This window comes from Aedes albopictus, chromosome 2 (assembly GCF_035046485.1).
Source record: "Aedes albopictus strain Foshan chromosome 2, AalbF5, whole genome shotgun sequence".
In the NCBI taxonomy this organism is placed as follows: domain Eukaryota; kingdom Metazoa; phylum Arthropoda; class Insecta; order Diptera; family Culicidae; genus Aedes; species Aedes albopictus.
In genome coordinates, this window is record NC_085137.1 from 127,536,150 (window position 1) to 127,548,901 (window position 12,752).

General features: G+C 33.6%; 1 protein-coding gene and 1 long non-coding RNA gene across 6 annotated transcripts in view; one reads left to right on the top strand and one right to left on the bottom strand.

Moving 5' to 3' along the window:
- The window catches only part of LOC109423693 (tyrosine-protein kinase Btk), a 471,634-nt gene that overhangs the window by 259,962 nt on the left and 198,920 nt on the right, over nucleotides 1–12,752 (top strand). The gene's annotated exons all lie outside the window — the stretch shown is intronic.
- LOC134287729 (uncharacterized) overlaps nucleotides 2,095–12,752 on the bottom strand; it is a 473,313-nt gene continuing 462,655 nt past the window's right edge. The window contains exon 2 of the long non-coding RNA XR_009997483.1: nucleotides 2,095–3,307. This is a non-coding gene — a long non-coding RNA (uncharacterized LOC134287729). The remainder of the gene's footprint in view (nucleotides 3,308–12,752) is intronic.

Here is a 12,752-nt window from a genome sequence, read left to right on the forward strand (position 1 = left end):
ATTTATGATGGTGTCTAGAACCTCATCGAATCTACTGGAATATGTCACTCGAGATTAACTCTTACCACAACGCATAAGATCCAACGAATTTGTTGGAATTTATGACAGAAAGTCTAGGCGAATTTTAGAAGAAACATGTGTCCTAATTAGGATTCTTAGAAGGATTGCTTATAAAGTTAGAAGTATTGCTAAAGTCATTCGCATAAAATGTACTATATCAGAATTACTTGAATAATTTATAATTGAATTCTCTGCCGATTTGCTGGTGACGTTTTTGATGCAGACCCAGAACCAATTTCTGAATGACTGTCTAATTGAAACCTTTAGGAATTTCTAATTCTTATATTTTGTACCCTCATTTTTGATTTTGGTCTAAATATCAGACCTTTTCATCTGAAGTCGATTTAAACATGTTTTGGACGGCGATTCTTTTATATTTGAAATTTTGTGATTTTTCCTATTTTTATTTGAAAATTTAAACACTATTATATATTTTTGTAGAACCTATTTGGGTTACCGATTTTTTGAGATGAATACATTTTGATCTTTTTTTTTATAATTGTTGAAATATTTTGATTTTTGCAATTTTTCAAGGAAAATTTTAATCCTTCAACTCCTTTGAACTCGTTGACTGTAATTTTATGGAGAATGATGACTGTGATCCTAGCGGCGGTTTAAAAAAAATGTAAATATGTTTGTTGTAAAAACAAAACATCCATTCTGAGATATGCATAACAGTAGCTAGTAACTAGAAAACATAAAAGTTTTGATTACCCTGGTAAGAAAAAAACACAAAAATACTTAAACCGTGCACAACCTTGGACATTAGAGGGTTAAAGGAATCACTGAAATGTTTGCTTGGTGAAATGTTTTGTGTTAGAACTCTTTAACTCATATGGAAATTAACAACAAAACTTTTGAAAAATCTTCCGAATCATCTTGATTATTTTTTTATTCCTCCAATAATTTATTTAAAATTTATTCAAGCACTCTCGCAAAGACGATTTTACCACCAAAAGCTTCACAAAAAATCTGCCATGAGCACAGCAAAGAATTCTTTCAGGGACACCACCATCTAATTCTGCATGATTTCCACCAGATTATTTCCAATGTTGACATAAGAAAATGTTGCAATCTTGCAGACTATTCTCCAGTATCTATTTTAAGAATTTTAACAGTTCGCCTTTATTCCAGTAGTAGTTTATCTAATAACTTTCCTAGATTTATCCACACAGTGAATGGAAATTCCTGACGATTATCCCTTTGATTTTACTATCCACTACAGACCGTAGTAATTTATCAGAAAAAAAAATCTACCAGGAAATATTCCGAGATTTATGTCTTCATTTCCTGGAGAAAATAATTTATAAAGTTCAAAGTAAGCTTGTATTTAGTTTTTTTTTTTTTCAACATTGTTACTCGAGATTTGGAATAAGAAAAATATCTTCACTTTCCCAAGATATTCCTCACGAACGTACACGGTTGCGGTTGATTATCCTTTAAAGTTTGATTTATTGACCAAAAAATTCCGGCTAGAAAATAATTCAAAAAGTTCAAACAAGGTTCAAAACTTGGAATTTGTCCAAGGATTTCGAAAAATTCTCCAGTTTCATTTATCCAAGATTTTCCTCATGATATTTCTTCATTTTGCAAGGAAATGCACCGACATTTTCACAAAACTTCTCGTTTCACTTTTTTTGGGATTTCTATTGTTGACGACGGGGCACTTACCGTTGCGAAGGGAGACGGTATTCGATTCCGCGTGTGCCGATCAACAGGCAAGAGAAACGCACTGAACTGAACTGTCGACGACCGAAACTACTTACTGATACTCGGAGGATTGAGTGGTAGATAATTAGAATCGATTGGTCCAAATCGAATGTGGGAGCGATCAACTGGCCTTCCTAGATCCGGTCAAATTCTTTCGCATTCGAAGACGTGACTTAGTCGGATGAGGAAAAGTTGATCGCAATGCATTTATATTTTTCTAGACCCATGCCAAAGTTACTCGCATTCGGAACCGTGGCGTACCAGAGTGAGAAAATAAATGCTTGCCCACACTTGAATCGGTGTCAAACTGGCCTTTTCAGACTCTTGCCAAAGTTACTCGCATTCGGAACCGTAGCGTGCCAGAGTGGAAAAAGTTTGATCGATTCAGTATGATTTAGACTCCTCGATTCTAAATACTAAGTAACTCTTTTCAAAGACTTAAATTTTCCAATCAAGCTCCAGCCAACTCCTTTCGCATTCGAAGGCTTGGGTAATAGGAGGGATTAGAAAAGATTAAGCTTCTCAAAGTGCTTGGTAAGAAGGATTTCGAGTAGCAAGTGAATGAGCGTTCTGTAGCTTGTGACGTACAAGGCAAAACTGCTACCGTCTTTATTGTTCGATCGCTTTTTATACTATCGTCCAGACATTATTCGCACCCTCTTTTTACATGTCTTTTCCTGATTCCTACGTAAAGCATATTAATTATATGTGTATCGTCCAGAAACTATGCTCACCCTCTTTACATCATTAATTAACTCATGATTCATCAAAATTCTAACTTGTATACATACAATCCTGCAATGAATCTTTCCAACAAGTTTTGCTAACAAATAATTAATCCCTGATCAAAACCTTTTCTGGTACTTTGACCATTACAATACATTGGGGTTGTGTTCTTGACTTTACGTTAGTTGTGAGCATAGATAATTGATTACAATTTTATATCCTATCGGTGCATGTCTGGAACTAACAATTACAAATGGCGTAGCTTGTATTCTAGTTTAATGAATTTCACAATATTGCGTAATTATATATCATGCTTATGTGTAAGTGCTATCCGATTGCGCAACATTAAATCCGATGGTGAAATTCCATACCGCGCTTGCGCATTTACGCTGTGAAACCGTGAACATACTTGAATATGATATCGTTTCTAATATGAATTAGAATGATTCATCCCCACGCATGCTATGAGTATGCGTTCCGGGCTAATCGATTACTACGCACGCGCAGTTTGTTCCGTTCTTGATCAGTCATCCTCGATGCTGCGCTATCGTAGCATATCGTATACAACGTTGTGTGAAAGGTCGCTCGTTTTTAATTCGATCTAATTGATTTTGCATATTGCAATTTACACTGGTTGTCATGAATATGTGACCAACACGATTCACAAAACGTTACTTCTACGATTATTATACAAGCTTTTGCGTTAGATTATTACAAGCGATTTGCTTAATGCTAGATGTAGGAAATGATTGGAATTAGTGTGCTCTAGTTGTTAGAAATTAATGTACTTCACGCGTCGCGTTCGTAACATCTATCATAAGGACTTCCGCCAGTGGGGGAGACTGGAGAGACTTGATCCCTTTTTCTTAATTTACCTGAAATTTTAAGAAAAAAACAAAAAACTCGATTCGATTTCCGTACAAAATGGCAGGTAAACATCTATTGCAAGTTAATACACAACAGAAGGCCTTTAAATTATTGTTAAAGTTTTCAAAACTGTGTTTTTATGGAGGCATGTCTTATATGTATTTTTCAAAAATGGGTGACACTTGATACCCCTTTGAGCACATGGTTTATTTAAAGGGAAAATAATTCCAAAGTCTTCCTATTCATTTTCTTTTCGAGTTTTCTTGTATTTTCGGTGAATATGGAGTGTTTGAAATTGTAATATTTCCTTAAATTTTAATGGATATGCCGTGTTTTCAAAATGGGGAAACTTGATCCCCCTTTTCTTGGTTTGTACTGAAGTTATAATTATCTGACACATTTTATCGTTGAATAGACTAGAGTTCCAAGTAAATAGAGGCTTCCGAATAGAATTTTATTTTTCACATGTATAATGTGTGTGTAATCCTCGAGGGACCAAGTCTCCCATGTCACTGTTGTGAATACTAAGCTGAATTAATTAAAATATGTTAACAACAGCCTTATTTGGATAAATAAGTTTGAAAGTATTTTATTCAAACTATGTGCTGTGAAATTTTGACACGATTTGGTTCAATTTTCACAAAGTTATTGAGATTTTTCGGAATCGCCTAAAAGATTTCTGAAGGATTGAAAACAAACCATCAGCCGTTAAAAATAATGCACTGTACAATCGAAATCACTTGTAGCCAAAACATAGTCGTTTGTCCAGGAGTAGTTTTGGAAAAATTATGCTAGAAGAGAAATGTTTTTGATTCCGAGCAAATATGGGGGGAATAAGTCTCCCCAGGGATCAAGTCTCCTCAGTCTCCCCTAATCAAGTATACCGCCAAGAAGCTATTTAGAAATTTGGACAGCAATTTTGATGGCCATGTATTCTCAAAATTTGCTGGAAGAAACTATAATGTTTTATTGTGCGTTGCTTTGAATCTCTCAATTGTACCACTACGATTTTTTTTTATTTTGTTTAGCAGGTATTTAAAGAATTTAGTTTGTTTTCCAGAAACTTTATATGGAACTTCTCTAAGAATATTGCAAGACTTTCTCAAAGAACACTATCAGAAGTTTCTAAATGACCAATATACGACGAAATGTACCAGAAAACTATGAAGGATTTTTCAAAAACAAAAAAAAATCGCAAACTTACTAGGCCACGCTTTCTTTCGGCGGTTACATCTAGGATTTGCCTAAAGCTAAAATTCTCATAAGTAAACAAATAGAAAAATAATTACTTGCGGGGCTTTCATCGACATACTTTTAGGAAATTATAGCTTCAGTCCAGGACAAATCTCTGTAAAAGTTGAACATATATGTAAAGTGTGTCATGTTGTTTATCCTCATAAAAAATCCATCTTCTGATTTTTCTAGCTACAAAATGAATGAAAAGGACATTTAATTAAGCCTCTACACATCGTTCACCAGTGATAAGTCATAAGCATTTTCCAGATTAATTTTAAGTAACCCTTCAAAAGATTCCCAGAAAATCGTTTACGTCCTTTTTCAAAAAAAAACTATTTTTGAGTCTTTATATATATATATATATATTTTTTTTTTTTTTCGAATCTTTAAAATACCCACTCAGGTATCATTTCTGAGGTTCTCTTTAAACATTTCTTTAAAAGATTTGCTGTACTTTGTTAAGGTTGTTTTTTAAAAGTATTTTTGGATGCCCGATGATTTTTTTGAAAAATCTGTATCACATTTTTCAATAATCTGTACCCCATGCAAAATTTGCTTGAATAATCTGTATCCCTTACAAAAATAAAATAGACCCTTTTGCTGAAAAATCTGTTTTTTATATAAAATAAAATCTGTACGGATGCTCAAAAATTTGTGTAATATAGATAAGTTTGTATATATGACATCCCTGGTCACCAGTATTTTACAGAGAGCCCTCCTGAAGTTCTCACATTCAAGAGTTTCAGCAAATCATCCAGGTTTCCCCTCAGGTTTTTTAGTCGAATATTTTTAAAATGCCTGCTCAGGCATCACTCTTGAGGATCTCTTTTTCAAAAGATTTCCAGACATCCGTTTGAGATTGTTTTTTTTTCATCGGCAATGCGACTGAGATTATGTAGGTACCCCGCAGTCTTAAGGAGAATGGAAAATACTAGTTTTTTTTAATTATTCCTGACGGAACGGTTTGGAACCTTTTCCAAAGGTACAAAAAGATTGTTCTCTTGAAAAGGTCTTTAATGGATCAAAAACGTGGGGAATAATAAAAACAAAAACTAGCGTTTTCCATTCCTCTTGAGATTTCAAGACGACACCTTCTAAGTGTTTTTCAAAACTTTCGATTTTTTTTAGAAATAATTAGACTTTTCGAATTTACTCAGATATCATTTCTGAGCTTCTTTTAATTTCTTCAAAACATTTTGGAATATTTGTTTCAAGAACCAATTTCGGATTATTTTTTTTAATTCTTTCGAATCTTTGAAATATCCGCTCAGGTATCATTTTTGTGATTATTTTTAAGAATTCATTTAAAGATTCCTAAAAAACCGTGTAAGTTTTTTTTCAAAAACTATTTTTGTTTTTTTTTCTATAAAATCTTGCAAATTTTTAAAATACCCGCTCAGACATTATTTTTGAGGTTTTTTTAAAATAATTTCTTTGAAAGATCACCGGAAATTCGCTTGGGATTTTATTCATAAAGTTTTGGCCTGTTTTTGGAAATTAGTTCGAATCTTTTGTTAAGGGGCTTACTTCAGTTCAAAGTAAATTTCTGTAAAAGTTGAACATTTGTGTAAAGTGTGCCATGTTATCTTCACAAAAAAATTAGAGGAGAGATTTAGCAATCAAATAAATAAGAAGGAAACATAATCGAGCTCCTAAACAACGTATATAAGTGATCAATCATAAGGCGCCATCCACAAATTACGTAACGCTCTAGGGGGCGGGGGGAGTATGGCCGAACGTCACGGTCCATACAAAAATTTTAGGATTTTCATACAAAAAAGCGTTACGGTGGGGGGAGGGAGGGGGGTGGGTAAAAAATGTCGATTTTAGCGTTACGTAATAAATGGATGCTGCCTAAGTACTTTTTAAGATTATTTTTAAGAATTCCTTCAATAGATTCCCGGAAAATCGCTTAGGATTTTTTGTTTGTTTGTATTAACGTGTATTTTAACTTAAATGCTAATTCTACACTTGACTGAGGATTTTGTTTTCAAAACTATTTTTGATTTTTTATAAATATTTTTTTCCATTTCTTTTTAATATCCTCTCAGGTGTCATTTCTAATATTCTTTTCAAGAACATTGTCAAAATATTGCCAGAAATTCGTTTGGGTTTTGTTTTAAAACCAATTTTGGATTTTTTTTTTAATTCTTAAAATTGCCGCACCGCCATCACATCTGAAATTTTTTTTGCAAAGATATCATTCGAAAGATTTCCAAAAATGAATTTGGAAAGTTTTTCCAAAACTTTTTTGTTTTTTTTTTGTTTATAAAAGGTAGGGATTGGTTTTGAAATTTCTAAGAAATTTAATAAAAAGCAAAAATAAAGCTTGGAACTGCTGAAATTCCTGAAGCTCTGGTTTGAAGATTTCAATATTTATATATTTTTTGTTCAACCTACAGGTCACATTTGTTGTGTAAATTTGTTTTGAAGAAAAAAATGCGCTAAAGATTCTTATTGAAACATGTCCAGGCATGTTTCCTGGTGTCCTCAAGGAACTAAAAAAAGTCTTCTTCTTCAAAAGCATATTTTTTCTTGGAATTCTATCTGACACTCTAGTAGATTCTCACAGAGGGATTGAACTTCTTTTGCAGAATCTATCTGGGATATGAATTCCCAAGCGGAATACGATCGCCTGGTAAAAATAGGTAAGCTGTGCAAAAATGAGTCATTTCGGTTGATGTTTAGGGGTAGCGCAAAAGGCGTATGTGAAATTTATACAGTGTCAATTTTCACTTTTTCTTATAAAGGGTTCAGGCTAAGTCTGTGAAGCGCAAAATTTGCGACATCTCTACTTGTTTTTTTAGATGGTTGGAAGATGTCCTTAAATTTACCACTTTTCATCTTCAATTTAACATAACTGAGAAAGTATGAAAAGAAGATATGTTTTGTTGATAACCCTCGAGCAGTCGCGTCTTTGACTACCTGCAACGACACCACGCTCACGCTGTGTACCACAAGTATGCATTTTTCATGGTGCGCGTACCCAGTACACGACGCGACCGCTCCCGGGATAATGGAAAAGTGAAGATAAGAGAAAAAGTTTGAGTGAAAAAATAATTTGGAGAAGAACTTGGGAAAACATATCCTGGATATATTTTGCAAAAAAGGCCTGTGTGAATAGGAATGCTGAAACTTCCGGTAATTGTCTCCAGAAGTTCACTTATAAAATTACTACAGAATTGCTTATTAACCTTATAAAGAATACACTGACAACAGTTCATGAGAGATCTTTGCATTCTTAAATTAATTACTGAAGACATTTTGAAGAGGTCTCAATGGTAGGTTATCTAGAAAACTTCTCCGTATAATTCAAAATAGGGAAGTGGAACCATCTCAGCAGGGGTCCTATTTTGGGCACTTTTCTGTTATAACTCAGCCAGTTTTAAACCAATTGACACAATTTTTGGAACGCGATGAGATACGTACAGTATCTAGCCGTGTACAAAATTTCAAGTCAATTGATTTGGAATTGACTGAGCTATAGCGAAGAGTACCCAAAATACCGGCCGCTGCCCAAGTAGTTCGCTACCCTATATATAATTTAAAACATTCTTCCTAGAAATCTCTTTTAATTATTTCCAGCCCAGTTATCATTACGAGATTTCACACCAGTATTTGTATTTTCATCGATTTTTCCAACCACCCTTTCAAGAATCCCTCGTTTTTTTTATTCAATTCAATCCTCAATTCTTGAGAAAATTTGGATAGAAATTCTTACAGCAATTGTCGAAGCAATTTTTCCCCAAGGGGATAATTTTCAGAATAGGGTATTGGTTCCTTTATTATCTCATTATCATCCTACGAAAAACAAAGGATTGAAGCGCTGTTTGTTTTGTTTATTTTATTCTTGTGTTTTTTGTTTGAAGTGAGCATGCGTGAAAACAAAAAACACGGAATCAATCGGTGCCGTAATCGCTTGTAGTCGAATAGGATGAATTTGGGAGCGTGCGAATACTTATGGCACTCATACCCTATCTGAGGAGTTTCTAAAACAAATCTTTTCGAAATCGTTCATGCCCAGTTATTATTACGAGAATATTGATCAGAAAAATAGCACAGTCATACCATGTTATGTTTATGAACTTAGTAGCTGCAAATCTACGCATAATTGTCCCATGCACATCGGGTTTTCCATACAACAGAACGACGCGTAGAACGATAGTATAAAATAATAACAAAGAAAAATTTAAAAAAAAAAACAGCTTGTACCGATAATAACTAAGCTATAACAAAACGAATTTGTTCACTATCGAATCAATAACACAGTTGTTATTCGTTCGTTTTTTTTTTAAATTTTATCTAGAGTTGTTATTCGTTTGTTTAAGGCATATGTACTTGATTTTTGTATTAGTTTTTTGATATTTTACTTCTTTTTATCACCAAGTGGATTTCATGTCTTGGTTAGACCTGTGCGCCGACTATATTTTGCTCGGCGGTGGCGTGAGGGCCATTTTTTACCTAAATTTGACCATGAGGTCAACATTGGTGAAGCAAAGAAGTTGTCAGTACACTCTAGAATTTTTAGTCTGAGCTTTTCCATGACCAGTAGGGTGGCCCACACTTATATGAAAAACAAAAATTTTGAAAAAGGCCAAGTCTTACCCCCTGAATCGGTTGTTTTGGATTCCCAGAACCCAAGTAACATTTTTAGTTTTCTCATTGCGTACAAGCTGTTGTTACAATCAAAGAGTTAAAACTAATTTTAAAGCTTAGAAATCTTAACAGCTCTAATAAACCCGTAATAAAACCCTTTAAAACCCAAAAGGGCCCACCCTACAGGAGGTTGTTAAAACCAATCCTTAAAACGTTATACATGCTACTTGGTTTTGTGACATATTCTTGTAGTATACTATACAGCATAGATAAGATCTGTTGTGTAGCTCGCAAGAAGAATAATATGCCATTTTAGAGTTCGTACAACATTCTAAAAGAACGATTAAAACCAAAGAATTAAACTGAATCTGAAAATAAAATTATCTCATAAATTGGCAGTAAATTGCAAATTATTAATAATGCAAGAACGAAAATTATGTCGGTCGTCCATGCCTATAATGTTTATTTGCAAATTTTCACGGGGAAACCCCTGTTGCTGTGGCAAAAAAAAAAATCCATGCCAAAAAAAAAATGGCCGTGTAATGCAATGAACTGTTTCTAAAAAAGGTGGTGCGCCACGTCATTTTGAGGTATTTGGCAAATGAAAAATAACCATTTTAATTCCTCTTGTAAAACCATGAAGTCAATTTGCAATCCAAAAATCAACATGGCGCACAAACTTGGCAAGTCAGAATTGATCAACGTAATGAAAAATATGGATGCCGTCAAGTTAAGTCCTCCTGGTTTTGTTTAAGATGGTTTAAGATCAGTTAGTATAAAAGGAACATGTTCTAGAGTTGTTGTTCTTTATGAATACGATGCAATGACTAGCAAACACCTACTTATCCTTACCGCATAATTATGTGCGCTACACAAACGCTGTTAAGTTTAAGGGAAGTTGGTGTTCGGACTGAATGCTCTTAAGAACACTCCGCTTGATCGACAGCCTTCAAAAATGTAAACAAACCGAAAACTTTGGTATTTTCGTGAGTTTTTTGGTGGTGTTTCGTGTTTTTAGGCTGTTCGAGTGCTTGGTGAGTGAGTATATTGTATTATTTATTTGATCTTCCGCCAACTGCGGCTGGGCGCGATAGAGTCATTATTAATGCACAACTGTGGTGCCAGATCTAGAACAAATGTACCCATCCAAGTTTCTTCGGATACCCCGATTACAATTAAACTCTAGCGAAGGAAGCTGGTTTGATCACCTAGCCAGGAAGATCATGCCCGCCCGAGGTTTTACAATCACGTAGGTTTCAATCATAATGACCCCAAGTTATGCTTCATTGATTATCTTTTCGTTTGTGTAGCGTATCAAATTTATTGTTCAAGAGAAGATCGTATAGCAGTGACCTTCTTAAGTTAGTTTTAATGCTTCCACTGGTAGTTCCGAAAGGGTTTAAGATTGCTTTATTGTGACTTTATGCAATGTATCAGGTTTTAAGACCGATAATTTGAGACGTGCAAGCGGCTTCGTAAGAAGTTTTAAGATAAAGTTTTAATAGGTACTTAACAGTTCGTTTACAATAACATTATTGCTTGCCAAAAAAGCAAGCAAATAGGTTTTATTCGTATGACTTCTAGATATCTACAAACTGTTTTAAAGTTGCTTGTGTTGTTAAAACTGTTTACGACATTAACTGCTTCATTAAACCTAGAAGGGTTTACCAAATCCGTGACAAAACCTTAATAAACAGTGTCTAAGAGCAGAAGGAATAGAAATTGTTACTTGGGAAGCTACGCTCAAAATTTGAGCAAAATCGATTAAGCCTAAGGGGGCGCTCAAAGTGCTTGAAATTTGTATGGGAAAACGTGGCCAAATGTATGCAGAAGTTTTAAGTTTTCGATTTTTGCCGCTAGGTGGCGCTGTAAGCGTTTAATTATAAAACCTTTTGGTATTGTTCTAGGTGACTGACTATATTCGAAACAACTTTGTCGAAGACCGCAAAGTGATCCGACGCCTGTGAGAAAAGTTATACCATAGGCAAAGTTTTCGAGAGCTATGAAGTTTAATAATAAGGTCGCATTATTTGGGTATAGAGTCTTGGTACTCAAGTATTGTCTTCTGATCAGATTAGGCCAAGTTTTTTCATAAAGTTTTCTAGAGAGCTTTTCAAGAGTGCTTCAACAAATTCTTTTCATTTTTTTACAAATTGTGGGAGAACCTGTAAAAGGTTGTCCCTCTGAGAATTTTCAAATTATTTGTTGAGTTACTTGTAAGAACTTAAGCAAAATTTCTGTAACAAGAAATACATAGTTGAATAAATATAAAAATGGTTGAAGATTTTTTTGGGAAAATCACTGTCGCAGCCCATTAGTAAATTGAGCTAGCTTCCAATCTAACCATTTCTCCAGAAAGAAAGCGTGTTTTATGAACAGTCCCAAATGAGGGTCAACACTTATAGTTAAACTGGATGCAGTACCACATTGGTCTGTTTTTTTTAATCAATTACGAAGCTGTACTTTCAAAATCGGTTTGCATTCGCATTTAGAGATAGGATCAGGGTATCTCCTGATTTTTTTCGTAGTGGAAAATGTTTTTGCGTTTATACAAAAACCATTTTTGAACAAAAATAATAAAAAAATGGTTTTTGAAAAAAGAAAAAAAATACACTCCGAAAAAAATCAGAAGATACAGTGTATCAAACAATTGTCCGTACAGCATTTTTTTCGTCAAACTATTTTTTTTATTCAAATGTTCATAACTTTTTTCTGCGTCAATCTAAAACGTTGAAATTTTGACTAACCATAAATAATATATTAAAGCTCCATTGGTAAAATTTTAAGCGAGCTCGAATAAGTTTTCTGAAAGTGATAGAACTTTTAGTAAAACCTTTCAGATTTTTGAACACATTTTTAAAACATTATATCTTAATATGTACTTCATGAAACTTTTTCATTTTTTGTTCTGTTACAGCTTATATCTAAGGCTTTCATATGTAGCTTTGTTTGAAGTTTTACATTCACTTTAAAAAATATGAAAAATGTGTATATGTTCAGAGTAATATTTGGAAATTTATCATATTTTAATAAATAAAAATGCCAAGTGTTTTCAACTTCTTAAAACATTATTAATGTAATATTTTTATACAGGACCTACTAAACCACATATGCAGGTCCTATGCATTTTTCGTTCAATTAATGCACTTTTATTAGTGGAAAACGCTTTGCAGATTATATGTGTAAAATATGGTAAATTTATAAACATCGTCAACTACACAATTTTTCATATTTTTTGTTGTGAACAAATTAACCCTTACAAGATTGCGTATTAAATGTTGATGTGTTAATGTTCCCTCAAAAAAGTTTGAAAACATTTTATCCAATATTCTTTGAGATATAGAGTATTGAAATTTAGTTTAATAATCCATCAAGTTTTGCTAAAAGTTCTATAATTTTCAGAAAACTTATTCAATCTCGCTCAAAAATTTATCAATGAAGATTCAATATATGGTTCCTGATTGTTAACAATTTCAGCGTTATGAACATTCGAATGAAAAATTATTTTGACGAAAAAAATGTTGTACGGACAATTGTTTGATACACTGTACCTGCCT